Source organism: Monodon monoceros, unplaced genomic scaffold, assembly GCF_005190385.1.
Source record: "Monodon monoceros isolate NGI ecotype Baffin Bay Population unplaced genomic scaffold, NGI_Narwhal_1 Super_Scaffold_18, whole genome shotgun sequence".
NCBI classification, from domain to species: domain Eukaryota; kingdom Metazoa; phylum Chordata; class Mammalia; order Artiodactyla; family Monodontidae; genus Monodon; species Monodon monoceros.
The window spans coordinates 48,101,530-48,115,802 of NW_021703774.1; the positions used below are offsets into that span (position 1 = coordinate 48,101,530).

Sequence of the window (14,273 nt, forward strand, 5' to 3'; positions counted from 1 at the left end):
TGTTGTGATGCATGGGCTTTTCTCTAGTTGTGGCGCACAGGCTCCAGAGTGCGTGGGCTCTGTAGTTTGTGGCATGTGGGCTCTCTAGTTGAGGTGCCTCAGCTCAGCAGTTGTGGCCTGCAGGATTAGTTGCCCCGTGGCATGTGGGATCTTAGTTCCTCCCAGGGATCAAACCCGTGTCCTCTGCATTGGAAGGTGGATTCTTTACCACTGTACCACCAGGGAAGTCCCTTCATCACTTTAAACATATCATGCCACTCCCTTCTGGCCTGCAGAGTTTCTGCTGAGAAATCAGCTGATAACCTTGTGGACGTTTCCTTGTATGTTATTTGTTTCTTTTCTCTTGTTGCTTTTAATATTTTTTGCCTTTAATTTTTGTCAGTTTGCTTACTGTGTGTCTCAGGGTGTTCCTCCTTGGGTTTATCCTGACTGGGACTCTGCGCTTCCTGGACTTGGGTGACTGTTTCCTTCCCCATGTTAGGGAATTTTTTAGCTATTATCTTTTCAAATATTTTTTCAGGTTCTCTCTTTCTTTCTCTCTCTCTCTCTTTCTATCTCTCTCTCTCTCTCTCTCCTCCTTCGGGAACCCCTATAACGTGAATGTTGTTGCGTTTAATGTTGTCCCAGAGGTCTTTGGGACAGTCCTCATTTTTTTTCATTCTTTTTTCTTTATTCTGTTACATGGCAGTGATTTCCACCATTCTGTCTTCCAGCTCACTTATCCATTCTTCTGCCTCACTTATTCTGCTATTGATTCCTTCTAGTGTATTTTTCATTTCAGTTATTGTATTGTTCATCTCTGTATGTTCTTTAGTTCTTCTAGGTTTTTGTTAAACATTTCTTGTATCTTATCGATCTGTGCCTCCATTCTTTTTCCAAGATCTTGGATCATCTTTATTATCATTCCTCTGAATTCTTTTGGGGTAGACTGCCTATCTCCACTTCACTTAGTTGTTCTTCTGGGGGTTTATCTTGTTCCTTCATCTGGGACATACTCCTCTTCTGTCTCATTTTGTCTAACTTTCTGTGATTGCAGTTTTTGTTCTGCAGGTTGCAGGGTTGTAGTTCTTCTTGCTTCTGCTGTCTGCCCCCTGGTGGATGAGGCTGTCTGAGAGACTTGTGCAGGCCTCCTGGTAGGAGGGAATGGGTCTTGTCCCTCTGGTGGGCAGGGCTGTGTCAGGGGGTGTGTTTAGAGGGCAACTGTGTACTCACTCAGGAAGACTTTAAGTAGCCTGTCTGCTGATGGGTGGGGCTGTGTTCCCGCCCTGTTGTTTGGCCTGAGGCAACCCAGCACTGGAGCCTACAGGCTGCTGGGTGGGGCCAGGTCTTGGTGAGAAATTGGTGGCCCCCAGGAGGGCTCATACCAATGAGTAGTCCCAGAACTATTGCCGCCAATGTCTTTGTCCCCACAGTGAGCCACAACCATCCTCCGCCTCCACAGGAGACCCTCCAATACCAGCAGTTAAGTCTGGCCCAGGCTCTTATGAGGCTACTGCTTTTTTCCCTGGCTCCTGGTCCACACAAGACATTGTATGCACCCTCCAAGAGTGGAATTTCTGTTTCCCCCAGTCCTGTGTAATTCCTGCAATCAAACCCCACTGACCTTCAAAGCCAAATTCTGTAGGGGCTCCTCATCCCATTGCCAGACCCCCAGGCTGAGGAGCCTGACGTGGACTCAGAACTTGCACTCCTGTGGGAGAACTTCTGTGGTATAATTATCTTCTAGTTTGTGGGTCACCCACCCAGTGGGTATGGGATTTGATTTTATTGTGATTGTGTCCCTCTTACTGTCTCGTTGTGGCTTCTTCTTTGTCTTTGGATAATAGGGTATCTTTTTTGGTAGGTTCCATCATTTTGTCAGTGGTTTTTCAGCACTGTGATTTTGGTGTTTTTGCAAGAGGTGAGCTCACGTCCTTCTACTCTGCCACTCTGCCATCTTGTCCCTGCCTCTATAAAATATATCTCCCTGTGCTCAGTGTTGCTGAGACTAAAATATTCTTCTAAATGTCACATTATGAGGATGAATTAAAGGTGAGGGAGTTACACAAAGTAACAAAATGCTCCCAAATGAGTCAACAGAATAAGGTCTGGAAATGGTGAGCTTGCCATTTTGATGATCAAACTGATACACTCCGAGAGTGGTTAATAATGCCTGAAAGATGGGAATAAGAATTCAGGAAAAAAAAAGTGATTCTTTAAAGAAAAGGTGATCCTTCTATAAAATAAGTGCTATCGAATATTTATGGACTAATTCATACGCACAGGTATAGAGATTGATTATGCACAAATATTATCTGTAGAAAATTTGGCAGTTATTGTGGACAGTAGGTGAACAATGAGACTGCAACGTAGTGTTTCTTAGAAAAGCCAACATAACACCACCACTGTAGTAACGAATATCTATAAAAAACCAGAGCAAAATACTATTATATATGTAGCTGACTATAGTTAATATAAAGCATAAAACTTAGACTTTTATATTTCATAAAGGGTGTTGATAAATTTGAAGAATCTAGAGAAACAGTTCAAAAAATCAGTAGTTTGGAAATGGAATGTTTTAGGACAGTCTCATGGTCACAAACTGGCATGGGTCATATACAGCCCAAAGATCTATTTTTGTTTAGCACCTATAGTGTTACAACACAGTTTATTTATAATTAACTGTCAGTTGATTTCACATAAAATACAGATATTAGGATTCTCTTGAAAAATCTGAAAATATGGTAATCCTGCACAAATTCCCATAGGACAACAATCAGGTAGAGCTGAGTAGCTACTGCCCTCTGTTGACAGCCCTTGAGCTCTCCAGTTCCCATCACCCCACTATTGCTTCCCTGACCCAATTAATAACCTCACTCTTCTGTTTACTGCCTGAGGACATATAAGGGTTCTATAACCTTATGTTTAGAAAGACTAGGTTTGGAGTCAGGTTACCTAGATTCCAGTTTCTATTCTGCTACTAATTGTGTGACCTTGAATAAAGCATAATTGTAAAATCTTAAAGGTAGAAGGGAATTTAAAGACCATCTGGTTCAACTTCCAGCCTAATGCAGGAATTCTCTCTGCTAAATTTTCAAAAGGTGGTTAAGCCAGCTAGCCTCGGTTTGAGCATTTCTGTTTACTTCACAAAGTAAAAGCCTGTTCCATTTTAGAAAGTTCTAGCTATTAGAAACTTCTACACCTTGAGTCTGAGTTGGCCTACATGCAGTACTAAAACTGTACATTGTATAAAATACTTTCTCATAGTACTGAACAAAGTAGAACTATAGTAACTTAATAGATGTGATATGAAAGACAAGGTATCTACCTTCATACTTCCTTTTATTCAAAAGTATAGTTTGTGTGTAAAATGTACTAGGCCATCAAATGGGTGAATGATTTTATAGCAAAGCATGATACAGATGTAAATACCATTATAACATTAGTTAGATTGTAGCCAGACCAGTTATAGAGTTTCATTGTAGACTTAGTAACCAGTTTTTATGTTATCATTGGAAATATTTGCCATTTCTGTAAAAAAAAAAAAAAAAAAGAGGAAAGAAGACTTAAAGATATCTTGTTTGTATAATGGCATTTGTCAGTGTGTTCATACTTTTTTAATTTTCCAGGACTTGCAGGCTTAATCCCATGAGCTCACTTCTAATATCAGTAAAGGGTATGAGCTGTCTACGTGGTTCAAGCTGCCGCTTGAGGGTTTCTCCTTCCTGTGGAGCTTTCTAATGGAATTCAAGGTTCTCTCTAAGGGTGAGCATTATGAAGCCTTCCCAGGCTGCTTGAGAGGAGGAAGTGCACCATAGGTTCAAGGACACAGGCACAGTTTAATGTGCACAAACATGCTTCTGCTTCTGCTTACTCTGATTGGCAAGGTTAACTCTGAGAGGCTGCAGCTTTTAAAAGTGATTTGATTAAACCCACCACTTTATTCCTTTCAGTTTTCCCCCTCCCCTTCAAGCACCAAACCACCACCTCCTTTGTCTTTGCTTTACCAATTACCTTTTCTCTCTTTTTTCGTGATTTTGTGTCAAATTTTGACATTTTGTGAAATAGAATAATGATTTCAAAAGTAAGGTAACTTGCATCATTGAAAGTTTTGCCATTTCCACACTTATGTTTTCTACACTTATGTTTTATAAAACTCCAAATCCCTTACCTTCATTTGACTTACCTTATGATGTAAGGAAAGATAGAATTATCACTTACATTAGCAATTTGCTTAGATTTACCACAGCCTTTTATCAAGAATTTGCTTGTATACAATGAATTCCTTTCACAGAAGTGTTTTAAAAAATAATCTTTTAATTACAAAAACTCCAACCATGTGCAAACTTAGGGAGAATAATATACCACCAAACGTCTATGTACCCATCATCCAGTTTCAGCAGTTACCAATTCATGGCCAGTCTTTTTAATCTATACTTCTACCCTACAATAGTGGTCTTTAACCTTTTTAGGAAGAATATAAGGAGAGCTATGAACACCAAAGAGAAAGGATATGGATGTAGAATTTTCGCAAACAGTTTTAATACGTTCATATACTTGCTGAAGCCCTTCCATGGATGTCCTAGGAATCTAAGAATCCAGAATAAGAATTCCTGCATTCCAGCAAAAAGAACACTGAATTTTCTCAGCTTTTCTGTTCACATGAATGTAAGGATTTGGGATTAGCAAAGGTCCTCCTATGAAAGCAACAGTAAAGTTAAGCCAATGACAGGGTTTTTTAATGATTAAATATTCGTTATAGAATTTCATAATATACTCCCTTACTGCCATTTTCAGCTTCTTTTCCCTTTGGTTGCTTGTTAGTTTCTCTTCTTATAATTGATGGTTCTTTTACAAAAGTTGACAGACTTGGGAGACATTCAGTGACTCAACTCTCAAGGCCTAACAACTTAGAATTTCATCCAGAGCTTCTGAGTTATTGCTAACAGCTAAAAAAAAAAATAAAGAAAACTATCTCTCCCTATATATCCAGGATAGAATAAATAATAATGAAATGCATTAAGTTGTTAAGAACTTAATAAAGCTGAAGTTTCCATTAAAGAGGATACTAGCTTTTAAGTACAAATTTTAATTAATAAAGCATATTTATCAGAACTGTAGGGATGGCTGATTGGACATGACAAAAGGGTAATTTTTCTTTTTCCCAACCTGCTTCACATCCTTCTTTTGTCAGCTGGTAGGTACTTCACTAAGCCTCCCTCTGAAATAGCTGTGGTCATAGGGTAGACTCAAAACATGAGCAGTTAGTAAAGCATGCGGGATTCCCCTGTAGAACTATTTTGTTTTTGAACCCCATACCATCTGATCCTGATGTGAGCTAAAAGTATTTTTTAAAAGCAGGTAATAATAATAGAGGAATAGTTGACATAATTTAATTAATAATTTTATTTCAAAATAATAGATATATTATCCTTTCTCTTTGGCGTGGTTTCTCCTCTTTTTCTTCTTTGTGTGGGGAGCTAGGGGACAGAGTAAGGTGTATGATACTCATTTGAGTATGGTTAAAAATATTTCTATTAAAGTGATGATTCAGAAAGGAACCACCCTTATTTATAGATAGCCCCCACCCCTTTTTTTTTAAGTCCTCCATTCTGGCATTCCCTCTATATTATGGTTGGAAGTACTTTTAATATTTTATTGAAGAGCGAAAGAATCAACAACAAAAAAATCCCATAATGTTTAATGGTTATATCCATTCAACAAATACACCAAAATAAATATATGATCATAGAAGGTAGATATTCATATATTTCATATATCATATATTTCTATAGATGTGTGCAATCCATATAACATAGATCAACTTGTTTTTATTAATTGATGTTTCTGCAGTATTTTGAAAGTTGTATAATGTGGGGTTTTACCCCATTACAGGTTGGGAATACACAGTCTTCGCTCTGTAGTACCTCTTTCTTTTGAGAGAAGGTTGAATGCCTAATCTCTGTGCTCTCCTTGGGCTTTGTTCAAGGCCAAATTATTCAAGAAATTTTTCAAGAAGCTCAATACGAAAATATCACATATAAAAAGATTAACCATCACTTTAAATACATTTTAAAATATTTTCTTTTTTGTAAGTGTCCTAAAAATTTGTTTCAGCTATTTTACAGATTCCATCATGGTTCATTTTTTTTGTTATTTGGACTGAAGTTGAGCTGTCTACTGTTTGAGTGCCCTAACCTCTCTCAATAGAGAGATGTCTAAGCACCTGTTTAAAAAAAAATAAAGATGCCTGTTGCCTGTAACAAAAACTATCCCCACCTACAATTTATTAAACCTTGACATACTGCATTACTTAAGAATTCTCAGAGAAAATTAAAACCCTTTTGACTGGGTTCTGCCATGCAGGGAAATTTTTAGTGACATTTAAAAGGTTTCTCTTGTGTTCCTCTAATGGGATAAGTAAAAAAGCCTTGTTTTAGCCCAGCAAATGGGGGGGGACAATCCAATTTCCTTGATTCCATCAAGACACTTTTAAAGCATTAGCCTGTGCAGTAAAAAAATTCAACTGACCCCCTTTGCCTGATGGCTTTGAAAAGTATCCTGATGTGTAGGTATTTGCCCAACACAGCATACTTGGTTATTGCTCTTCCAACACATCCGTTGATGGAAAAATCTTATGTGAAGCTCCAATAAATGTCAGTTTATGTTATAGAACTATAAAAACAGTGCACCAGACTATAATGGTCTTTCTGATGGGCAGCCTTTCCCTGGAAGATGAAAAGAAATCCTGCCAAGTATGTTTAAATTTAAAAATTAAGGAAAAGATAAATTGTTTAAATAATTTAGTGAACTTTTTGTTACATTCAGTTTGTTCACTGCTGTTGATATTTACTTCTATTTGTCCAAAAGATGGTGCTCATTTACAGAGAATATACTAGCATAGGGCAGTGGTCCTCCAATGTTGACTAGTACAAGAATCACCAGGGCTTGTTAAAACAAGTTTCTGGTTCCATAGGTCTGGGGTGGAACCTAATTTGCATTTTTCACAAGTTTCCAGGTGGAACTGATACTGCTCCTCTGAGGCCCACACTTGGAGAACCACTGGCCTAGGGGATCTGAAAAGATACTCACCTCTGGATCAGTGGTTCAAAATTTGAATCAAATCACTTAGCCTGAAAGTCATTAACATCTGAGAGCACTCTGATGTGTGAAAAATGTGTTGATGGGCATCAATATAGTCTTGAGTGGAGAGGCATGTGTTTGACATTTGGCCTTCTCTTTGGCAGTCTTTAAAACCCATTACAAAGGGAGGGAAAACATAAAGATGAGGGAGCTTTCGTTTTAGAGACAGTGCAGGAGAGAAAAGTATGGGAGCTCTATGTTACTGAAAAAAATAGAAACTGAACATAAGTTTTCTATGACCCATTGCCTGATAGTAGAATGAAGCTGTTGTTTATGGTATCCTGATATTTAAATTTTTCTTTTTAATGAGAACTTCTGCCCTTTATGTAAAAACTCAAAGCACCTTCTTACTATTTTTTTAAAAAGTAAATTACATTTGATATTCTGATTCTTTGAAACTTGATTTTTGTGTAAGAAATAATGGTAATTGTGTTATCCAGAGTATTTCACTCTAGCTATATCAGCAGTATTTCCTCTGAAATACTTAGAATTGATCTAATAGCCTACTTTTACTCAAGAGTCTAGAGAGTTAGATACTATTTATTCATTTGTCCTTAAAATGTACCTGTGAGGTAAATAGGAGACCAAAAATAATCACCTTTTGACGAGAAGAAATTATAATAGCAGAGAGATTTGTTGGTGTCTGAAAATCATAGAGGCAAAACTGGAAAGAAAGAAACTTAGGAACCTTAGATAGACCCTTTTAAAGAAGGTAGTCCAGCACTCAGTCTCATTTTCTTCTGGTGGAAGAATACGTATGCTAATCCGTACATGTATATCTGTTCTTACAGTGTGTAAATGCTTTATAGTGATTCATAATGTTCTTCTGTTTCACACTTTTATTTTCTTCTATCTGTCCAAGTAAATTCCATTCAAACAAATCTTTTTTCATAAAATATTTATATCTTATTTTATAACACTATATTTTTAAAAAGACTTCTACATAACATTGATTCATGTAATCTGCGAAGCTATTGTCTATTTTTTAATGGTTTCCTTTTAAAGTTATGGAAATACCATATAATATAGAGGAGGCCCCCCAAAATCTACCTGATTTGTTTTATTCATTGCACTGTCACCTTTTAAAAATATTTGTTGGGGCTTCCCTGGTGGCGCAGTGGTTGAGAGTCCTCCTGCCGATGCAGGGGACCCGGGTTCGTGCCCCGGTCCGGGAGGATCCCACGTGCCGCGGAGCGGCTGGGCCCGTGAGCCATGGCCGCTGGGGCTGTGCGTCCGGAACCTGTGCTCCGCAACGGGAGAGGCCACATCAGTGAGAGGCCTGCGTACTACGCCACCAGGGAAGCCGCCAAATGCTACCGTTTTAAAGAGTTATCAGTTGCTTTGGGAGTAAGGGTACTATCTGCATTACTTAAAACTCAGTTTGAAAATAATTAAAGGTGACTGAAATTTCCATGGGTTAAATGAATGGAATCGGGTAATCAGCACTTTTCCGGAGCCCTCCTGCATTTCCCTAGAGTCCTGAGCCTACATTTTGTGATTCCCTTCCAGCACCAACCTTCTCTTTTGTTTTGGTTTTTCTCCTCAGCTAAGGATAGGTAATCAAGTCAAATGATAATGATCCACATGGTAGCAGGTATATTCTGCTGACCTGTCCCTGTGGTGCAGTGAGTACTGAAGATGGAGTCCAGAGAAGACTGCACAGAGGAGGTCAGTGCAGAAGTGGGAGCAGTTAATCTCTCTCCTGCTCTGATATCCGACAGCTGGTCTCACATGGGCCTGGTGCCAGCAGTGTCTTTACAGGCTTTGTGGCAGAGATTATTTAAAGGAGATTAATCCCTCTAAACCCCTTATATTTTAATTATTTCTGTATGTATTTATAAAACCTGCAGTCTGCTTGTTTCAGGGCACAGTTGTCCAAGCCCTTGTCTTTAACCTGGTTTCCACAATCAGACAAGTCTATCTCTGTTACCACAAAGGATACACCATTGGTTTGATTTTCCTTGTTACTGAAATTGTTTGGGGTTTTTTTATTCATTTGTTTTTTGGTTGGTTTTGGTTTTTGGTTTCTGTTTGATATTATTAACATTACTGTTTGAGAGAATAACTAAAGTTAATATGACTTATTTTAGAATATCTGCTAAAATGCTGTTTTTGTATTACATGATAGGAATCTAAAGTTGTAGACTGTAGGATGTGAAAACCTCTCGGTATTATTAAAAAACAATAGATCTTTCAGGGTATTATATTTTAAAGATTGATTAGTGGACATGCCTACCACGGTTTCCAGCATTGTCAGCTAACTTTATGCCTGACCAGGGCATCCAGAACAGAGATTTCTGCCTTTCCAATTTATATTATTGAGGACTATCAAAATTTCCTTCGAATTTGAGTCCACACAGTATGAAAGAACAAAAATCCTTCATTAAAAAAAAATAGCTATGAACTATCCTTTGTGGCATTGGAGCATCACGTCTCTAGCCACCATGGAAGTGCTTCTGTCTTTAACATGCAAGGCAGCATTTCTGCCTCTTCATGCACTCTATTGCACCTTCTTTCCAATAGCTAGGAAAGGAATTCTTTGGGAATCATCCTCCTGAAGGTCTTCCTCCTTCTAAGGAACCTCTAATAGGGCCTGTCTTGATTTAGAATGTGTTCATGATATTTGTATCTTCTAACTACTTGTTTTAGAAAGAAAACATGTCCGAATTAAGTACATACATAGATACGTAAATAAGATCTGTGGGAGTAGCATAAAGATCTTTTACGCTCTACATATTTTGTGAATGCATTTTAATTGGTGTTAGTTGAGCTTTTTCCTTGGTCTTTCCAAAAAATGAATTCTCTTTCCTGTAACTGTTATTTTTCAATAATAGGTATTATGGAAGCATATATTACCATAACGAATCAGATTGTAATGTAATAGTATAATACTGAATAATATAAACAATCTATTTTGTATAATATGTTCTCATATTTGAACTGATCTAAACTTCCTATATGTACAATGTTAATTTTTAAAACCATAAAAATATGCCAAATTCTATTAAAAGCGAGGGAAATCCTTAGTTAGAAATTCTTATCTGACTTGAAGACAATTAGAATATGCTTCAAAGTTTCAGGTAGAAGAATGGCATGCTTAGGACAGCGCTTGCAAAAGGGATAGGAGACCAGATAAATTATTAGGGAGGCTCTTGTAGGAATTAGTGGATTAGAAGGTTAGGACCTGGTTATGGTCCATTACTGTAGAGAAAGAAAGAATCAGATACAGTACAGAAGGAGAATTCAATCAACTTCACTTGATGAAGGACAGTATAAGAGGTAAAGAAAAGGGATAGGTTGAATATGACTCCAAAGCCATAGGCAAAAAAGTTTTCTGGTTTTGATGTGGCTAACTTTAGGGGGCTATCCTGAAATTCATTTAAAATGTCCTAAAGAAAAAGAGAAGCCAAAAGAGAACATTTGTACACACAGAGATGTTTTTCCAAAAGAATAACAGATTCTAAGAGAAGGCTGAATCTTTTTTAAAATCTCAGATACTGAAAAGTCTCCATATAAATATGAAGATATACAGAGAAACCCGTAAAACCCCAGTAGTGTTTAAGAGCATAAGCTTTGAAGCCAGAGACTTATTTAAGTTCTGGCTCTGCACCTTATAAATCCTGTGACCTCAGACAAAGTTACTTAACCTACCTAAGCTTCAGTTTCTTCATTTGTGAAATGAGATAACTTAATACCTACTTTATGAGGTTGTTGCGTGGATTACATAAGAGAACACATAAATTGCTTAGTGCAGTAAACAGATTTGCTACTACCATTATTGTTTTTACTCACAACTGACTAAAATCAGTCTTTCTTGCTATATTGGCAGGCTATAGGCAGAAAGGTATACAAAATGAACTATCATTAAAGTTGCCCACAATACTACATCTTTGTCTGTTTTGCTACTCATACAAGGCATGTATATCTTTATTATAGAATTCTAATTCATAGATGACTTGAAGTCTTTTGTTCTTATTTTTAAATCAATACCAGAAGTAATACCTTTTTATTTGACTCTTAGTTGTACAGCCATACACAAAAGTTATTAAATTACAGTTGGGAGGTAGAGGTAGAGTAGGGGAATAAACTAAAGCGAACATTTATTGAGACTCTTAATACAATCATTCATTCCCCTTAATAAAATCAGTCACTTATGCCAGAAAAACAGCTCAGAATAGTTTTATCTTTGAATATGTGGATTTTGCTACCTCTCTTCCCATAGGCTGTGTCCTTTTTTATTGGGTCCCGAGAAAACAGCTTATGTAATATTTCTTTTGGATACCCAGGAAAGAATTTAGGCAGCAGGACTAATGTGGACAGTAAAAACTGAAGTAAAAGTCTTTCCATGTTTTTAAAGATTTAAAAAATTATTCTAAAAGAGGATGAAAGTGTGTGGATGGTGATAAAAGCCACCATTTGATTATATTTATCGGCAAATAGTTCTGAAGAAATTACAGTATGAAAAACTGAAATTGTAGCTTCAGGGGAAATAGGGGGTTAAATCTCTGAGCTGTAGGAGCAGATTGTGTTTTCCTTTTGTGATCTGGGCTGACAAGACATCAGTATTCTATTCATCTGTTGGGAATTAGGCTGTTAATCCAATCAATGACTCTTGAGTGAGCTGTGGCCTACCTCCCCCACTGGGGAACAATCGGATCAAACTGCAGATTGTTTAAGAGCACAGTGCTGTCCTCATGTCAGGTGGAATTCTCAAACGCTCCCTGGTGAATTGGGGATAGGGAAAGCTGCCTTGGCCCATTTATCCTCCTTCTTAAATAACCAGGTGCCTGCTTCATCCATAGGAAAGCATTAGGCAATAGTGACAACAGGAGTGCAATAGAAATCCATTAACTTTAGCTCACAAAAGTGTGGGTGAAAGGAAGCAATGCTTCCAAACACCCCACAAAACAGCTTATATAAAAGTTTATTCATATTTTTTCCGTACTCCTCAAACCCTAAATCATTTTTTCTGTGGGCTTTTTTTTTGGTTGTTGTTAACAATTCTATATCAGTGAATTTTGTTAACCACCATGAGCTCTTTCTGTGTATTTATACTGCCCTGCCTATATTTTTATAAGTCATCAGGGTAGAAGTAAATTTTAATATAGATTATGGGAACACTAATTAAATAAAATTTTAATTTTAAAATATCTTTCTCTGAGGAATGCTAATTAAATAAAATTTTAATTTTAAAATATCATAGTCTGAGCATACATAATTTTGACATCTTTTGCAGCCTAGCAAAATTTAATTTCTAATTACTGATTTAATAGTCCATTAAGTACATTTGGAAATTATTATTGAACTGATTAGACAGATGTTCAGGGTTGCTGTTGCCTTCTATGAAATGCTATCTCAATTTTTCCTTTTAAACAGTAAGGTGAAATGAGCTATCATAAAGCAAAATATCCAAAATACAAAGAGGAATTCTCAAAGAAGGTACTTACAACCCCAATCTTAGTGAAAATAGGCTTAAAGGATAATTTTATTGCTTTCTATCTACATTACGTAGGAGTGTTCCAAAAAGAATTTCCTAAATTTGCCAATTTTATCCATTCATCCTGTGTATATAGCACACACCTTTTATACCCAGGACTCTTCTTAAGCATTGGAACTGGGCTTCCCTGGTGGCACAGTGGTTAAGAATCCGCCTGCCAATGCAGGGGACACGGGTTCGAGCCCTGGTCCGGGAGGATTCCGCATGCCGCGGAGCAGCTCAGCCCGTGCACCACAACTACTGAGCCTGCGTGCCACAACTACTGAAGCCCACGTGTCTAGAGCCCATGCTCCACAATGGGGGAGGCCACCGCAATGAGAAGCCCGCACACCTCAACAAGGAGTAGCCCCGCTCACAGCAACGAAGACCCAAAGCAGCCAAAAATAAATGAATAAAATAAATTTATAAAACTAAAAAAAAAAAGCATTGGAATTACCACCATGAACAAGACAGACAAGGTCCACACTCCTTGGGAGCATACGTTCTAGTGAGGGAAATATACCAAAAACAATAAATAAGACGCTATCAGATAAGCACTAAGAAATAAGTGAAGTAGGTTGGTTACTTTGAACAGAGTGATCAAGTAAGACTTTACTGAGGAAGTAATAGTTAAACAGAGACTTCAATGGAGAGAAGGTGCTGTAAGTCATGCCCCAAATCCGTGAAACAGGAATGAGCTTGACATACCAAGAGCAGACTACTTATATGTATGCTGTTCCCCAGACCAGAGGGTTTCAGGCCTGGCAAAGCATCTGAATTTCCTTAGGAACTCTGTAAATATAAAGATATCTGAGCCTCTAGCTCTAGAAATCCTGGTTCGGCAGGGCTGGATAGGATGAAACCTGTGCATCCAGTGCCATGAACAGTATGGAAAACCTACTCCAGCCAGTGTAGATAGTTTCCTCCCTTGAATAGTACATCACATACTTACCTACTTCCATCTGTGCCTTTGCACATGTTTTTCCTTTGCCGGTAATGTTCACCCTTATCCTCTCACACATACATACATCCTCACCCTTTCAAATACCATGTGCTCTTCAAGGCCCTGTCTCAATAGGAAGCACAGAGCACTATTTTTGAAGTATTCTTACCAAAAAAAGTTGAACCCAAATTTAATAAAACCTATTAAATACATGTGATAATGATGTAATGACATCAAAAGAAAGTAAACTGGCAAATCTGGACTATGGGACGTTCTGCTGAACGACTGGACCCTTTCTATAATAAGTCAGTGGCATTTTTTAAAAAGTGAGACAATAAGAAACTCATTAAATAAAAAGAGCAATTAGGAGCCAGAATGCAATCAGGTGCCATAGTATGAGATATTCTGAAAGTACTTTGGAAGAGGTAATGGGGAAGAAAATGGAGAAATCAGTATTAGCCACAGTAGTCAGAGACATCTTCAAGAGGGAATTGTGGCCTATCATGAACTGTAAAAGCTAGGTGCTATTTGATGGCCACTGAGGTGGGAATAGGGTTAGGTAGCAGAAACAGCTCAATCTAGATATGTGTTTTTCATGAAGAATAATTGGATAAAGTGGATCCAGAGCATGGATGCTTCGATTAAGGAATTTGTACTACTGTGTGTGTGCATGCACGTGTGTGTGTTTTTAAAAAGAGTAACATAGGGCTTCCCTGGTGGCGCAGTGGTTGA

At 37.7% G+C, this 14,273-nt stretch overlaps 1 protein-coding gene and 1 long non-coding RNA gene across 3 annotated transcripts in view; both read left to right on the top strand.

Moving 5' to 3' along the window:
• The window catches only part of ACBD6 (acyl-CoA binding domain containing 6), a 223,456-nt gene that overhangs the window by 154,788 nt on the left and 54,395 nt on the right, over positions 1-14,273 (top strand). The window lies entirely within an intron of this gene.
• Positions 967-13,272, top strand: LOC114899250. Its single transcript, XR_003794538.1, has 2 exons — positions 967-3,744; positions 8,669-13,272. It is a non-coding gene; the product is annotated as an uncharacterized LOC114899250 (long non-coding RNA).